The sequence below is a fragment of the Rhinopithecus roxellana genome, chromosome 7, assembly GCF_007565055.1.
Source record: "Rhinopithecus roxellana isolate Shanxi Qingling chromosome 7, ASM756505v1, whole genome shotgun sequence".
Classification (NCBI taxonomy): domain Eukaryota; kingdom Metazoa; phylum Chordata; class Mammalia; order Primates; family Cercopithecidae; genus Rhinopithecus; species Rhinopithecus roxellana.
In genome coordinates, this window is record NC_044555.1 from 72,216,996 (window position 1) to 72,234,758 (window position 17,763).

The window sequence follows — 17,763 nt, forward strand, 5'->3', positions numbered from 1 at the left end:
TTCTATCACCTGCCACAGGTAAAATATAATATCCCTGTAGCTGAAAACATCATGTGTTTTGGATTTACACAGATTTGAGTATACAGCTGAATTTAATTAAACCATTTCAGAAGTGTATATAAATCATTGATTCTTCCTAAGCCTGCTTTCCCATGATTTAACAAATTTTACTACTAGGAATATTAAAGATGATGATAGTTCAAAATGCTGAAGAAACAAAGAACAAAAGGTATATAAAAGTTGTTCATTCTCTTCTTTCTTGCTGTTTCTAGAGCTCCCTAGAAAATTCCTTCCAGAAAGACATCCTTCTTACTGGAAAAACTTGGAAAAAAGTACTGAGACCCCCAGAATTTTAATACTCAAGTGACACCACTTAAATATGGATAAAGAATGAAAATCCCAGCAACATGTTAAAGACTGGGGTGGGATTTGGGCATCATTACAGCATAAGACAACAACACAAAGACTGGGTGTTTTGTTCAAGAGAAGAGAGTTCTGAAAATTGCGTTCCATGAAAGCTTTCTTCTTAGAACTATTTGTGCCCTCACCCTGAGCCTTAGTAATATTTTACACATGCACACAAACAGAAGCACACATATGCACACTCCCTCTATCCTGAATTTTAAATGTACTATTCACTCAAGAAGATATGGTACAATTCCACACTTGCTAATTCATGGATTCAATACTCATTTCTCCTCTGCAATCCAAAATGGTCCTTGGAGATATGACACAGGCTCCTTTGGAGCACCATACATTGCAAAGATTTGAGTGCTACTAAATGAAATTTGAAAGTTCCCCCTTTCATCTCCACAGAATGGATGAGGCAATGGAAGAACAGATTCACTCAAAATCATATTTGAAACACGTCTTCATGGATCCATGGTATGTTTTTTAAACTAGGTTTTCACTTGTAATAGTTTGTCTCCATTCATAATCGCAGGGATCTGACAGGGGACTTTGCAGTCTCTTCATTTTTATAAAAGAATTTTCCTTTTGCCACTGATATTGAGCTGCAGATGAGGTGCATTTGAACTGCACATGAGGCACAGTTTGCCCCATGGTGCCTTTACCAGCTGCATAATATTTTGAGAGTGGAAGAGAGAACACACAGGGGACAATTTTGTAATTATGTTTTGTATTTTTATTAGAAAATACGTCAAGTGTGCAGAAATGTACAGATAATAATATAACAGACATCCACAAATCTACCATGCAGACATAAAATATATTATTTTTTGCCATAAATTTTTCTTTTTTTCTTTTTTTTTTTTTTTGACTGGGAAGAAAAACAGGTTTAATTGGACTTACAGTTCCACATGGCTGGGGAGGCCTCAGAATCATGGCAGGAGGCAAAAGGCACTTCTTACATGGTGGCAGCAAGAGAAAATGAGGAGAAAGCAAAAGCAGAAACCCCTGATAAACCCATCAGATCTCATGAGACTTATTCACTATCATGAGAATAGCATGGGAAAAAGAATGGCCCCCATGATTCAATTACCTCCCTATGGGTCCCTCCCACAACACATGGGAATTCTGGGAGATACAATTCAAGTTGAGATTTGGGTGGGGACACAGCCAAACCCTATCATCCCACCCCTGACCCCTCCAAATCTCATGTCCTCACATTTCAAAACCAATCATGCCTTCCCAACAGTTCCCCAAAAGTCTTAATTCATTTCAGCATTAACCCAAAAGTCCACAGTCCAAAGTCTCATCTGAGACAAGGCAAGTCCCTTCTGCCTAGGAGCCTGTAAAATCAAAAGCAAACTAGTTACTTCCTAGATACAATGGGGGTACAGGTATTGGGTAAATATAGCTGCTCCAAACGGGAGAAATTGGCCAAAGCGAAGGGGTTACAGGGCCCATGCAAGCCTGAAATCCAGCAGGGCAGTCAAATTTTAAAGCTCCAAAATGATCTCCTTTGACTCCAGATCTCACACCCAAGTCATACCGATGCAAGAGGTGGGTTTCTATGGTCTTGGGCAGCTTTACCCCTGTGGCTCTCGTGGGTACAGCCTCCCTCTCTACTGATTTCATGGGCTGGCATTGAGTGTCTGTGGCTTTTCCAGGCGCATGATGCAAGCTGTCAGTGGATCTACCATTCCGGGGTCTGGAGGACGGTGGCCCACTTCTCACAGCTCCACTAGGCAGTGCCCCAGTAGGGACTCTATGCGGGGGCTCCTACCCCATATTTACCTTCCGCACTGCCCTAGCAGAGGCTCTCCATGAGGGCCCCGCTCCTGCAGCAAACTTTTGCCTGGACATCCAGGCATTTCCATACATCTTTTGAAATCTAGGTGGAGGATGACAAACCTTAATTCTTGACTTTTGTGTACCTGCATGCTCAATGCCATGTGGAAGCTGCCAAGGGTTGGAGCTTCCAACCAGGGGATAATTTTAAAGCAGTGAGACTGGGCGGCCACGTGAGAGAGATTCATCCTACAAAACAGCAAGACACCTTGGTGTAGGTCAATAGAACTGGCTCCACACGAGGTGTAAGTCTGCATCCTCACAAAGGGCGGGACTCTATGAGTGAAGACAGGAACAGGAGAGACACCTACAGCCTGTGCATGGGGTTCAAGGCTCAGGTTCAATTATCTGATGATGGTGGGGTAAGGAGAAAAGGGATGAGACTGCCCTGTTCCAAAGAGGATCAAGAATAGAGACTGCTTGGAAAGCGTGTGAGTTTTGGGGCTCAGGGTGGCACATCCTAAACCCCAGCACTCACTTATTGGCATCTGGGAAAACAGGCAGAGCAGGAAACTCACGCTCACCTCTCCCCTCCCAACCCCCTGCCCCTGCCCCGTCATCCTTCTCCTCCAAAGCAGGCCATGAAACCTAGGAAGGACTTTCTGACCTTCCCCAAAGCAGGTCCTAATGATACAGGAGCTGGAAAGAAATTATTTAGGCAGATAGGGCAAAAGGAGTCCTTGCTAAGGCTCCGTTTTAATAAAAAGCAGCCCCACGTAATTTCTTTTCTCACAAAGAGCAGCCTGCAAAATCGAGCTGCAGACACAGATAAGCAAGCTGGAAGATTGCACGGGTGAATGCTGGCAGCTGTGCCAATACAGGAGGGCTACCTGGAAGCCAGGGTGTTCAGCATGGAGCCTCCATCTTCCCTTTTCTTTTCACCACGTATACAGTAAGGACCAGGCAACATGGCGCTGACCGGGTAGAGAGCCCATCTGCATAATAAAAGGTTAAGGTGGGGCAGTCAGCTTCTTTGTGTACTATGTAAATGGCACATCTAGTCCAACCAATTTTTTGTGCCCTGTGTAAATCAGACATTACTTCCTCAAGCTCATCTATAAAACTTCCTGCACTTCACCACGGAACTGGCAACCCATTTTCTCCAGAACACCACTCTCTGCAGCAGAAAGAGCTTTTCTCTTTCTTTTGCCTATTAAACTTCCACGCTTAACCTCACTCTGGTGTGTCTGCATCCTAGTCTTCCATGGCCATGGGACAGCAAACCTCAGGTTTTACCCTAGACAACAATGCCACTTCACTAAGGCCTTCATTCAGGAGGGGCCGTCCTCATGCCTGGGGAAAGGTATATCTTTATCTCTGAAGATGAAGAATTTGAAAACAGGTCTTGTTCAAGTTCCCCCAGGTTTGTTCCCGTGAGGTCACAGCCTCTCGTCCTCCAATCATACTTCTCCATAACTGTCCCCTCTTCATCAAACCTAAACAAGCATGAAAACTTGCAGGTTTCCCTGTTTGTTTTTTTTGAGACGGAGTCTCGCTCTGTCGCCAGGCTGGAGTGCAGTAGCATGATCTCGGTTCACTGCAAGCTCCGCCTCCCGGGTTCCAGCTATTCTCTTGCCTCAGCCTCCCGAGTAGCTGGGATTACAGGCACATGCTACCATGCCTGGCTAATTTTTGTATTTTTGGTAGAGACAGGGATTCACCATATTGGCTAGGATGGTCTCCATCTCCTGACCTCGTAATCCGCCTGCCTCAGCCTCCCAAAGTGTTTTTTTTTTTTTTTTAACTTTTATTTTAGGTTTTGGGGTACACATGATGGTTTGTAACATAGGCAAATCTGTGTCATGGGGGTTTTCTGTACAGATTATTTCATCACCCAGGCATTAAGCCCAGAACCCAATAGTTATCTTTTCTGCTCCTCTGCTTCCTCCCATCCTCCACTCTCAAGTAGACCCCAGTTCCCTGTTTTTTAAGTTTTCATTTCCTCATGAAAGCTCCTGTGTGATAAAAAAAAAACTAACATTAAAGAAATGTGTTTGCTTTCCCCAAGTTAATCTGTCTTTTCTTTTAAGGGGCCTCAGGCATGAGTATAAGATGGGAAGAAAAGGTATTTCTTTTCTCCTACATATGCAATTACTTTCAGACATTAAAAAGCAAAAACAAAAACAAAAACTGTAGCCCAGGGAGGTCCAGGTTGAAGTGAGCCATGTTCTTGCCATTACACTTCAGCCTGGGTGACAAAGTAAGACTCTGTCTCAAAATAAATAAATAAATAAAACTGTCTATGTAGTGGGTGAAGGAAAAAAAAAAATCTTTTACCTGGATAGATATTTCTTTGACATATTTTGAAATGGCTGTCACAGGGTCAGCAAACAGATGCACCCTTGCAACGCTGTCTCTTGTAGGGAGATACTTGCATGTACAGAGAATCACCATGAATGTATCCAGGCCTTTTCCATGCTTTTCCAGGATCTCGGAAAGCTTGAGAGGCTGACACCTTTACATTTAAATCTGAAGAGAAATATTTACCATCTCTTCTCTCTGAGAATGATGACCTATTAGGCTTCACCTACACAACAAAGTCTATTTTGCTAGCCAGTCCTCTTTCTTTCTTGCTCCCATTGTTACCAGAAAGGGGTCCTGATCCAGATACCAAGAGAGGGTTCTTGGATCTCACACAAGAAAGAATTCAGGGCAAGTCCATAGAGTAAAGCAAAAGCAAGTTTATTAAGAAAGTAAAGTAATAAAGAATGGCTACTCCATAGGCAGAGCATCCCCAAGGGCTGCTGGTTGCCCATTTTTATGGTTATTTCTTGATGATACGCTAAATAAGGGGTGGATTATTCATAAGCCTTCCAAGAAAGAGCTGGGCAATTCCTGGAATGGAGGGTTCCTCCCCTTTTTAGACCATATAGGGTAACTTCAGGACATTGCCATGGCATTTGTAAACTGTCATGGCAATGATGGGAGTGCGTTTTAGCAAGCTAATACATTATAATTAGCATATAATCAGCCATGAGGAGGACCAGTGGTCACTCTCATTGCCATCTTGGTTTTGATGGGTTTTGGCAGGCTTCTTCACCTATTTTATCAGCAAGGTCTTTACGACCTGTGTTATAGTTTGGCTGTGTCCCCACATAAATTTCATCTTGAATTATAGTTTCTATAATCCCCACATGTTATGGGAGGGACCCATTTGGAGGTAACTGAATCATAGGGGCGGTTACCCCTATGCTGCTGTTCCTGTGATAGTAAGTTCTCATGACAGGTGAGGATTGCACAAGGGGCTTTCTCCGCTTTTGCTCAACACTTCTCCTTGCTGCCACCATGTGAAGAAGGATGTTTTTGCTTCCTTTTCCACCATGATTGTAAGTTTCCAGAGGCCTCCCCAGTTATGCTTAACTGTGAGTCAGTGAAACCTCTTTCCCTTATAAATTACCCAGTCTCAGGTATGTCTGTACTAGCAGCATGAGAACAGACTAATACAACCTGTATCTTGTGCTGACCTCCTATCTCATCCTGTAACTTAGAATGCCTAACCTCCTGGGAATACAGTCCCGTAGGTCTCAGTCTTATTTTACTCAGTCCATACTCAAGATGGAGTCACTCTGGTTCAAAGGCCTCTGACACCATAACCTGTCTGGACACTAAACCTGGTCGACCAACATAACCTGTTTTTGGCCATGCTCCAGTCTGCATTCTTTCCATAACCTGAAGCTGGTATATCAGCTTCTGTACCTTACTGTTGGGTGGGGTCTTCATTCTAAAGGCTCCTGTGTATATACGTTAAATACATTTGTATGCCATTTCTCCTATTAATCAATCTGCCTCATATCAGTTGTTTTTCAGTGAACTTCCAGGGAGCCAAAGGCAATGGCCCCCACTTGGGCATATATAATAAAAAATCAAATTTAAAATGTTGCATTTTTTAAATTCATTTTTTAAATTCAAAATAAACATGTTTGGGAAAGCAACTCTCCTATAACTTCAAAGACCACCCAAGCAGAAGATGGTTTGTTGTTTACTGAAATTAAGGGAGAGGTGATCTTGGACTTGATCTTGGACTTCCAGCCAAAACTTAAATTTATGTTGTTTAAAAGCCACCAAGTCTATGGGATTCTGTTGTTGTTGTCATTGGCAGCATGAAAGTGTTAAGACGTTTACTGAAGGAGCCATGGAGCGAGGGATTCAGCCATGAGAAATGGGATCCTACAAGAGTATGTGGAGGGACTAAATATTGTTACTGCACATAATGTTTTAGGATCACACATGGTGAAAAAAATATATCCCTGGGCAACTTGTCCCAGAAGACGGTTCAGAGCTGCACTAGGAAACACACATCAGACCTTGCCAATGACAGAGAAATGAAAATCACACATCACCCTGTGGCAAAACAGCTTCCAAATGAACGAGGAGAATTGGGGCAGAAAGAAACAGCTTAGCGCCGGGTCATTCCCTGCCCACCCGCGTGGTCTGATCGCACCAAGCTATCTGCCCCAGGCACTTGCAAAAAGGAAATGTGTTAGATGTAGTGAAAAGGAAAGGAAGTCCCCTGGCAGGTGGTATAATATCAAAGACCATGTATTCTGCTCCTTGGGAGTTTGGTGAAAGGTGATGGACATGGTATTTCTGGCTCCTCCTGCAATATGACTTAGGGGGCCTTGACTCTCATTTCTATGGACTCCAGCTTGAAATGGAGAGAGGAGAGCCACAGGAAGCTGAGTGTTGGGTTTCTAGCAGCATTCAAACAAGAAGAGTTGAGGATACCAGCCAGTCTGTGAGCAGGGTGCGGGAGCTCTGGAGCTTCCCAGAGAATTCCCTTCTTGTCTCTCCCATCCTGAACACAAGCTGAGCCCCACCCGAGCTGCTGTGCGAGAGAACAGATCTATCCCTCAAGGCTCCTTCTCCAGCAGACCTACATGTCAGAAACAGGAGTTATTTCTTATAGGTTGGTTTATACCTGAGACCCACTCCAAAGAAGCAGGCAGTAACAAGGCTGGGGTATGCACGTAACCAAAATCAACTCACTGATTTGATTTTACTTAGGAAAACAAAGTTAAATTAATACTAAGAAATTTTTTTAACAAAAACCCATAGGGACAATTCTCATTGTCTTTGCAAAATTGTCTCTGATCTCATATGAATTCTAAGTCAAAACACATAGTACCATTTTTGCAAATACTTTTCTTTTTTTTATTTTATTACTATTATACTTTAAGTTCTAGGGTACATGTGCACAACGTGCAGGTTTGTTACATATGTATACATGTGCCATGTTGGTATGCTGCACCCATTAACTCGTCATTTACATTAAGTATATCTCCTAATGCTATCCCTCCACACTCCGCCCTCCCCACAATAGGCCCCAGTGTGTGATGTTCCCCTTCCTGTGTCCAAGTGATCTCATCGTTCAATTCCCACATATGAGTGAGAACATGCAGTGTCTGGTTTTCTGTTCTTGCAATAGTTTGCTGAGAATGATGGTTTCCAGCTGCATCCATGTCCCTACAAAAGACACTAACTCATCCTTTTTTATGGCTGCATAGTATTCCATAGTGTATATATGCCACATTTTCTTAATCCAGTCTGTCACTGATGGACATTTGGGTTGATTCCAAGTCTTTGCTATTGTGAATAGTGCTGCAATAAACATACATGTGCATGTGTCTTTATAGCAGTATGATTTATAATCCTTTGGGCATCTCCCCAGTAATGGGATGGCTGGGTCAAATGGTATTTCTAGTTCTAGATCCTCGAGGAATCACCACACTGTTTTCCACAATGGTTGAACTAGTTTACAGTCCCACCAACAGTGTAAAAGTGTTCCTATTTCTCCACATCCTCTCCAGCACCTGTTGTTTCCTGATTTTTTAATGATTGCCATTCTAACTGGTGTGAGATGGTATCTCATTGTGGTTTTGATTTGCATTTCTCTGATGGTGAGTGATGATGAGCATTTTTTCATGTGTCTGTTGGCTGTATGAATATCTTCTTTTGAGAAGTGTCTGTTCATATCCTTTGCCCACTTTTTGACGGGGTTGTTTGTTTTTTTCTTGTAAATTTGTTCGAGTTCTTTGTAGGTCCTGGATATTAGCCCTTTGTCAGATGAATAGATTGCAAAACATTTCTCCCATTCTGTAGGTTACCTGTTCACTCTGATGGTAGTTTCTTTTGCTGTGCAGAAGTTCTTTAGTTTAATTAGATCCCATTTGTCAATTTTGGTTTTTGTTGCCATTGCTTTTGGTGTTTTAGACATGAAGTCCTTGCCCATGCCTATGCCCTGAATGGTATTACCTAGGTTTTCTTCTAGGGTTTTTATCATTTTAAGTCTAACATTTAAGTCTCTAATCCATCTTGAATTAATTTTTGTATAAGGAGTAAGGAAAGAATCCAGTTTCAGCTTTCTACTTAAGGCTAGCCAATTTTCCCAGCACCATTTATTAAATAGGGAATCCTTTCCCCATTTCTTGTTTTTCTCAGGTTTGTCAAAGATCAGATGGCTGTAGATGTGTGGTATTATTTCTGAGGACTCTGTTCTGTTCCATTGGTCTATATCTCTGTTTTGGTACCAGTACCATGCTGTTTTGGTTACTGTAGCCTTGTAGTATAGTTTGAAGTCAGGTAGCGTGATGCCTCCAGCTTTGTTCTTCTGGCTTAGAATTGTCTTGGCAATGCGGGCTCTTTTTTGGTTCCATATGAACTTTAAAGCAGTTTTTTCCAATTCTGTGAAGAAACTCATTGGTAGCTTAATGGGGATGGCATTGAATCTATAAATTACCTTGGGCAGTATGGCCATTTTCACAATATTGATTCTTCCTATCCATGAGCATGGTATGTTCTTCCATTTGTTTGTGTCCTCTTTTATTTCACTGAACAGTGGTTTGTAGTTCTCCTTGAAGAGGTCCTTTACATCCCTTGTAAGTTGGATTCCTAGGTATTTTATTCTCTTTGAAGCAATTGTGAATGAGAGTTCATTCATGATTTGGCTCTCCGTTTGTCTGTTACTGGTGTATAAGAATGCTTGTGATGTTTGCACATTGATTTTGTATCCTGAGACTTTGCTGAAGTTGCTTATCAGCTTAAGGAGATTTTGGGCTGAGACGATGGGGTTTTCTGAATATACAATCATGTCATCTGCAAACAGGGACAATTTGACTTCTTTTCGTAACTGAATACCCTTGATTTCTTTCTCTTGCCTGATTGCCCTAGCCAGAACTTCCAACACTATGTTGAATAGGAGTGGTGAGAGAGGGCATCCCTGTCTTGTGCTGGTTTTCAAAGGGAATGCTTCCAGTTTTTGCCCATTCAGTATGATATTGACTGTGGGTTTGTCATAAATAGCTCTTATTATTTTGAGGTACGTTCCATCAATACCAAATTTATTGAGAGTTTTTAGCATGACGGGCTGTTGAATTTTGTCAAAGGCCTTTTCTGCATCTATTGAGATAATCATGTGGTTTTTGTCTTTGGTTCTGTTTATATGCTGGATTACGTTTATTGATTTGTGTATGTTGAACCAACCTTGCATCCCAGGGATGAAGCCCACTTGATCATGGTGGATAAGCTTTTGGATATGCTGCTGGATTCGGTTTGCCAGTATTTTATTGAGGATTTTTGCATCGATGTTCATCAGAGATATTGGTCTAAAATTCTCTTTTTCTGTTGTGCCTCTGCCAGACTTTGATATCAGGATGATTTTGGCCTCATAAAATGAGTTAGGGAGGATTCCCTCTTTTTCTATTGATTGGAATAGTTTCAGAAGGAATGGTACCAGCTCCTCCTTGTACCTCTGATAGAATTCAGCTGTGAATCCATCTGGTCCTGGACTTCTTTTGGTTGGTAGGCTCTTAATTATTGCCTCAATTTCAGAGCCTGCTATTGATCTATTCAGGGATTCAACTTCTTCCTGGTTTAGTCTTGGGAGAGTGTAAGTGTCCAGGAAATTATCCATTTCTTCTAGATTTTCTAGTTCATTTGTGTAGAGGTGTTTACAGTATTCTCTGATGGTAGTTTGTATTTCTGTGGGGTCCGTGGTGATATCCCCTTTATCATTTTTTATTGCGTCTATTTGATTCCTCTCTCTTTTCTTCTTTATTAGTCTTGCTAGTGGTCTTTCAATTTTGTTGATGTCTTCAAAAAACGAGCTCCTGGATTCACTGATTTTTTTTGGAGGGTTTTTTGTGTCTCTGTCTCCTTCAGTTCTGCTCTGATCTTAGTTATTTCTTGCCTTCTGCTAGCTTCTGAATGTGTTTGCTCTTGCCTCTCTAGTTCTTTTAATTGTGATGTTAGGGTGTCAATTTTAGATCTTTCCTGCTTTCTCTTGTGGCATTTAGTGCTATAAATTTCCCTCTACACACTGCTTTAAATGTGTCCCAGAGATTCTGGTATGTTGTATCTTTGTTCTCATTGGTTTCAAAAAACATCTTTATTTCTGCCTTCATTTCGTTATGTACCCAGTAGTCATTCAGGAGCAGGTTGTTCAGTTTCCATGTAGTTGAGTGGTTTTGATTGAGTTTCTTAGTCCTGAGTTCTAGTTTGATTGCACTGTGGTCTTAGAGACAATTTGTTATAATTTCTGTCCTTTTACATTTGCTGAGGAGTGCTTTACTTTCAACTATGCAGTCAATTTTGGAAGAAGTGCGATGTGGTGCTGACAAGAATGTATACTCTGTTGATTTGGGGTGGAGAGTTCTGTAGATGTCTATTAAGTCTGCTTGGTGCAGAGTTGAGTTCAATTCCTGGATATCCTTGTTAACTTTCTGTCTCGTTGATCTGTCTAATGTTGACAGTGGGGTGTTAAAGTCTCCCATTATAATTGTATGGGAGTCTAAGTCTCTAAGGACTTGCTTTATGAATCTGGGTGCTCCTGTATTGGGTGCATATATATTTAGGATAGTTAGCTCTTCCTGATGAATTGATCCCTTTACCACTATGTAATGGAATTCTTTGTCTCTTTTGATCTTTGATAGTTTAAAGTCTGTTTTATCAGAGACTAGGATTGCAACCCCTGCTTTTTCTTGTTTTCCATTTGGTAGATCTTCCTCCATCCCTTTATTTTGAGCCTATGTGTGTCTCTGCATGTGAGATGGGTCTCCTGAATACAGCACCCTGATGGGTCTTGACTCTTTATCCAATTTGCCAGTCTGTGTCTTTTAATTGGAGCATTTAGCCCATTTACATTTAAGGTTAATATTGTTATGTGTGAACTTGATCCTGTCATTATGATATTAGCTGGTTATTTTGCTCGTTAGTTGAGTCAGTTTCTTCCTAGCATCGATGGACTTTACATTTTGGCATGGTTTTGCAATGGCTGGTACCGGTTGTTCCTTTCCATGTTTAGTGCTTCCTTCAGGATCTCTTGTAGGGCAGGCCTGGTGGTGACAAAAATCTCTAAGCATTTGCTTGTCTGTAAAGGATTTTATTTCTCCTTCACTTATGAAACTTAGTTTGGCTGGATATGAAATTCTGGGTTGAAAATTCTTTTCTTTAAGAATGCTGAATATTGGCCCCCATTCTCTTCTGGTTTATAGAGTTTCTGCTGAGAGATCTGCTATTAGTCTGATGGGCTTCCCTTTGTGGGTAACCCGACCTTTCTGTGGCTGCCCTTAACATTTTTTCCTTCATTTCAACTTTGGTGAATCTGACAATCATGTGTCTTGGAGTTGCTCTTCTCGAGGAGTATCTTTGTGGCGTTCTCTGTATTTCCTGAATTTGAATGTTGGCCTGCCTTACTAGGTTGGGAAAGTTCTCCTGGATAATATCCTGCAGAGTGTTCTCCACTCTGGTTGGTTCCATTTTCCCCGTCACTTTCAGGCACACCAATCAGACATAGATTTGGTCTTTTCACATAATCCCATATTTCTTGGAGGCTTTGTTCATTTCTTTTTACTCTTTTTTCTCTACACTTCTCACTTCATTTCATTCATTTGATCTTCAATCACTAATACTCTTTCTTCCAGTTGATCGAGTTGGTTACTGAAGCTTGTGCATTTGTTACATAGTTCTCGTGTCATGGTTTTCATCTCTATCAGTTCTTTTAAGGTCTTCTCTTCATTGATTATTCTAGTTAGCCATTCGTCAAATCTTTTTTCAAGATTTTTAGTTTCTTTGCGTTGGTTACATAGTTCCTCCTTTAGCTCTGAGAAGTTTGATCGACTGAAGCCTTCTTCTCTCAACTCATCAAAGTCATTCTCCATCCAGCTTTGTTCCATTGCTGTCAATGAGCTGCGTTCCTTTGGAGGGGGAGATGTGCTCTGATTTTTTGAATTGCCAGCTTTTCTGCACTGCTTTTTCCCCATCTTTGTGGTTTTATCTACCTTTGGTCTTTGATGATGGTGATGTACTGATGGGGTTTTGGTGTGGGTGTCCTTTCTGTTTGTTAGTTTTCCTTCTAACAGTCAGGACCCTCAGCAGCAGGTCTGTTGGAGTTTGCTTGAGGTCCCCTCCAGACTCCGTTTGCCTGGGTATCAGCAGCAGAGGCTGCAGAAGATAGAATACTGCTGAACAGCGAGTGTTGCTGTCTGATTCTTGCTCTGGAAGCTTCGTCTCAGGGGTATACCCAGTCATGTGAGGTGTTGGTCTACACCTACCTAGTGAGGGAGGTCTCCCAGTTAGGCTACTCAAGGGTCAGGGACCCACTTGAGCAGGCAGTCTGTCCGTTCTCATATCTCAACCTCCATGCTGGGAGAACCACTGCTCTCTTCAAAGCTGTCAGACAGGGACATTTACATCTGCAGAGGTTTCTGCTGCTTTTTGTTTAGCTATGCCCTGTCCTCAGAGGTGGAGTCTACAGAGGCAGGCAGGCCTCCTTGAGCTGAGGTGGGCTCCACCCAGTTCGAGCTTCCTGGTGGCTTTGTTTACCTACTTAAGCCTCAGCAATAGTGGGCGCCCCTCCCCCAGTCTCGCTCCTGCCTTGCAGTTAGATCTCAGACTGCTGTACTAGCAATGAAGGAGGCTCTGTGGCCATGGAACTCTCCGGGCCAGGTGTGGGGTATAATCTCCTGGTATGCCATTTGCTAAGACCCTTGGTAAAGCACAGTATTAGGGTGGGAGTTACCAGATTTTCCAGGTGTTGTGTGTCTCAATTTTCCTTGGCTAGGAAAAGGAATTCCCTTTCCCCTTGTGCTTCCCAGGTGAGGTGATGCCTCGCCCTGCTTCAGCTCTTGCTGGTCGGGCTGCACCCGTGGACCAGCATTGACTGTCTGACATGCCCCAGTGAGATGAACCCGGTACCTCAGTTGAAAATGCAGAAATCACCCGTCTTCTCTGTTGCTCATGCTGGGAGCAGGAGGCTGGAGCTGTTCCTATTTGGCCATCTTGGGTGTCCCACTTTGCAAATACTTTTAAGATAATCAGAAGTAGTATGCTTGATTTTTTAAGTCCCTTTCCCCCATACTCCTCTCATTTCTCAAATCTGAGCTGGAACTTTAAGAAATTTTCTAAGTATTTTAAATGGAAAGTCTATTGTTTTCATTCTAATATACCATAAAATAATACCTATATGCAACTTGCATAACTATAACAAATGTACAATTTATATAAAACAGCAAGTGCAACATTCATTTTTTAACTTATAAACTTAATTAGTCCTTATAGAAGAATTCAATGTCTCATTATTTAAGAAGATCCTTAACTTAGTCATTCTCCAAAGTCTCTACCCTTTGATCAGAACACCAATTAGGGACAATTGAAAGACAAGGAGGTACAGGGAATACTCTTATTTAATAGTAGCTGAAAACTTACATACATAGACGTAGTAGTATAAACATATATGAAATTATATAGTAGCACAAACTCACATGAGTGTCCACAGTAAACTTATATAGATATAGTAGCATACATTTATGTGGATGGACAATGTAGCAAAAAGAAGAAGAAGAAAATGTCAAGAAACTTTGATATTCATGCTAATTCAGCAACAAGTTATAGGTCCTAAGTTTTAATATCTAAGAAAATATATAAAGTCTTACCACTAATTCAGAAATGCAGGTACATCACTCATTCTTGATTTTCCTTTTGTTAGACAAGATCCTCTCTAAGGTATCCTCTGTCTTCTTGTAAATTTCCATGTAAAAGGAAAACCACAGATTAACCATAAACTCCTGGAGAAACTGGGGTGAAGTCCCCTTAACTGTCTGTGGGCTCTAGGAGGGCAGGAACCTCACCCCTCTGAGACTGTTCAGCAGCATAGACTTAAGACAGAGGCCAGCACACCGTAGGTGTCATGGAAGCAGTGATTGTTAGGGATTGTCATGGACACAGCTCTCCAGACAGCTGGATGCTCAACTCTTTTTCAGGGATGCTTAAGTGGTGACTCTACCTTCTACTCTCAAACAAGAATGTGGCTGGGCTGAGGTTGCATTTGGATCCTGCATTGTCCAATTACTTCCTTGCATAAACCTCAGTGTTGTTAGTGTAAATCCTTCTGGATTGGTGACCCAAGCTCATTATTATGAAAAGTAAGGTGTTACCGGTGGAGGATGTCCAGGCTCTTGGTGTCTTGAACAAATAATTGGACAAAATGCACAAACAAAGCAAGGAAGCAATGAAGGGATTTATTGAAAATGAAAGTACACTCCACAGTGTGGAAGCGGGCCTGAGCATAGGAGCTCAAAGGCCCTGTTACAGAATTTTGGAAGTTTAAATACCCTTTAGAGGATTCTATAGGTTATTTGGTGTGTGCCGTATGTAAATGGAGAGGATGAAGAAAGTTACAAAGTCATTTACTGGGAGTTCACCCAATGGAGAGGATATTTCCTGTCATAGCTGAAGTGTGAATTGGCCCTATGTTCCCTGCCTCCAGATCCTATTTTCCTGCCTTAAAAGTGCACAGCAAAAATTCTACCTCTTTCTTAACTAGAGCAAATCCACACCTGTGCAGAATTTTGTCCACAAATGTGCTTTCCAAGCAAGGGATGGAAGCAAAGAAAAGTCCCATTGAGAAGCACTGCCATCCACTCTACACTCTGAAGCCACCCTTTTCTGTCAACTTCTGCATCCTTGTTGAGTAGCTTAACCACAGAAGAGCCTGTATATTGTCACTTGCAGGTTCATCTGCAATCTGATACACAGCTCAAAGGAAGATACACACTTCAAGCAGTTTATCTACAATTCATACTGGATTTTTGCAGGACTAAATGAAGTTCTCTTTCATTATTATTGTGAGTAACACATGCTTGTAATACTGTATCGGCATGGGGATCAGGCACCATTTTAAGTCAGAGAGGAGAATGTTTCGACTTTCAGCTCTGTGCTTTAAAAATGCATGCACTAGCTCTTTCCGCCATCTTTCCGCGCTGCCACAATGGTGCGCATGAATGTCCTGGCTGATGCTCTCAAGAGCATCAACAATGCCGAAAAGAGAGGCAAACGCCAGGTGCTTATTAGGCCGTGCTCCAAAGTCATCGTCTGGTTTCTCACTGTGATGATGAAGCATGGTTACATTGGCGAATTTGAAATCATTGGTGATCACAGAGCTGGGAAAATTGTTGTGAACCTTACAGGCAGGCTAAACAAGTGTGGAGTGATCAGCCCCAGATTTGATATGCAACTCAAAGATCTAGAAAAATGGCAGAATAACCTGCTTCCATCCCGCCAGTTTGGTTTCATTGTACTGACAACCTCAGCTGGCATCATGGACCATGAAGAAGCAAGACGAAAACACACAGGAGGGAAAATCCTGGGATTCTTTTTCTAGGGATGTAATACATACATTTACAAATAAAATGCCTCATGGACAAAAAAAAAAAAAAAAAAAAATGCATGCACTAACAGGGTTTTCTATCAATAGGCATATACACATGCATTAGCTTCCTGCTGCTGCCACAGGAAAGATGCTACAGGCATCTTTGGGGAACTAGTATTTTACAGCTCATAAATACATATTCGTGTACATCTGTGATGAGTCCTTTTTGCAACACCTTTTCATAGCCAACACCTAGTTTACAGTACATACTGGAACAAAGATGACAGCTAAAATAAGTGAGACCCGTGCACATTGCATACTTGTTTGTCTACTGGTTCAGGATTCACATGGAACAGAAAATGGATAACAACTTCCCCTACACACACAAACTTATGACATTGTTGTTTTATATACATATATATGTATGTATGTGTGTGTGTGTACACATATTTTAAAAAACTTTTAAATTCACAGTAAAATTCATTTGAAAGTACAGAGAATTCTCACCTACCCCCAGCACCCACACATGCACAGCCTCTTCCACTATCAACATTCTCCACCACAGTGGTGCATTTGTTGTAATCAATGACCTTCCATGGACACATCATTACTACCCAGAGTCCATAGTTTACATGAGGGTTCATTTTTGATGATGTACATTCTATAGGTTTGGGCAAATGTATCAGGACACGGATCCACCACTGGAGTATAATACAGAGTAGATTCACTGCCCTACACATCCTCTGTTCTCTGCATATTCATCTCTCCCCCTAACTACAGCTCTTTTTACTCTCTCCATAAGTTTGCCCTGTCCACAGTGTCATACAGCTGGGCTCATACACTATGTAAGCTTTTCCAATGGACTCATTCACTTAGTCATATGTATTAAGTTTGCTGCATGTTTTTTCATGCTTGATAGCTTTTTTTTTTTTTTTAGTGTTGAACAATATTTCATTTTTGGTTGTATCACAGTTTATTTACATGTTCACCTACTGATATGTACTGAATGTTTGTGTCCCTCTAAAAATTCCTGTGTCGAAATCTAACCCCCAAGGGATGATGTTAGGAGGCTGGAGTTTTGGGGAGGTGATGAGGTCATGAGGGTGGAATCTCATGAAAGAGATTAGTGCACTCAGGTGCAGGAAGAAGTTGCCATCTATGAACCGGGAAACGCCCTCACCTGATGTAAGATCTGCCATGACTTGATCTTGGACTTCCAGTCTCCAGGACTGTGAGCAATAAATTCATGTTGTTTAAATGCCACAAAATATATGGGTTTTGTCATTGGTATAGCAGCTTGAATAGATTAAGACACTTACTGAAAGACATCTTGGTTGCTTCTACTTCTTAGAATTATGAATAAATCTGCCGAAAACATCCATGTGTGGATTTTTGTGTGGATACAAGTTTCAACTCCTTTGGATAAATACCATAGAAATTGTGATTGCCGGATCGTAGGGTAAGAGTGTATTTATTTTTATAAGAGTATGTTTAGTTTTATAAGAAATTGTGTTCCAAACTGGCTGTTCCATTTTGCATTCCCACCATCAATGAATGAAAGTTCCTGTTGCTCCACATCCTCACCAGCATTTAGTACTGTTGGTGTTCTGCATTTTGCCCATTCTAGCAAGTGTGGTATGTAGTGGTCTCCTATTGTTTTAATTTGCACTTTCCTGACAACCTGTTATATAGATTATCTTTTCATACGCTTATTTGCCATCTACATATCTTCTTTGGTGAGGTGTCTGTTATGGCCTTGAGCCCATTTTAAAGTCAGGATATTGTTGCTTTTTAAGACAGATTATTGATCCTTTCCACCTCCCACCCCAGCTCCTCTACATTCAGAGATGGCAATTCTCAGGCAAGTC

The 17,763-nt window shown here is 41.5% G+C and overlaps 1 pseudogene across 1 annotated transcript; it reads left to right on the forward strand.

The window, feature by feature from the left end:
* Window positions 1–15,488: 15,488 nt before the first annotated feature.
* LOC115898762 lies at window positions 15,489–15,969 on the forward strand (annotated as a pseudogene). The gene has a single exon (XR_004058440.1). The product of XR_004058440.1 is annotated as a 40S ribosomal protein S15a pseudogene (transcript).
* Window positions 15,970–17,763: the final 1,794 nt, after the last annotated feature.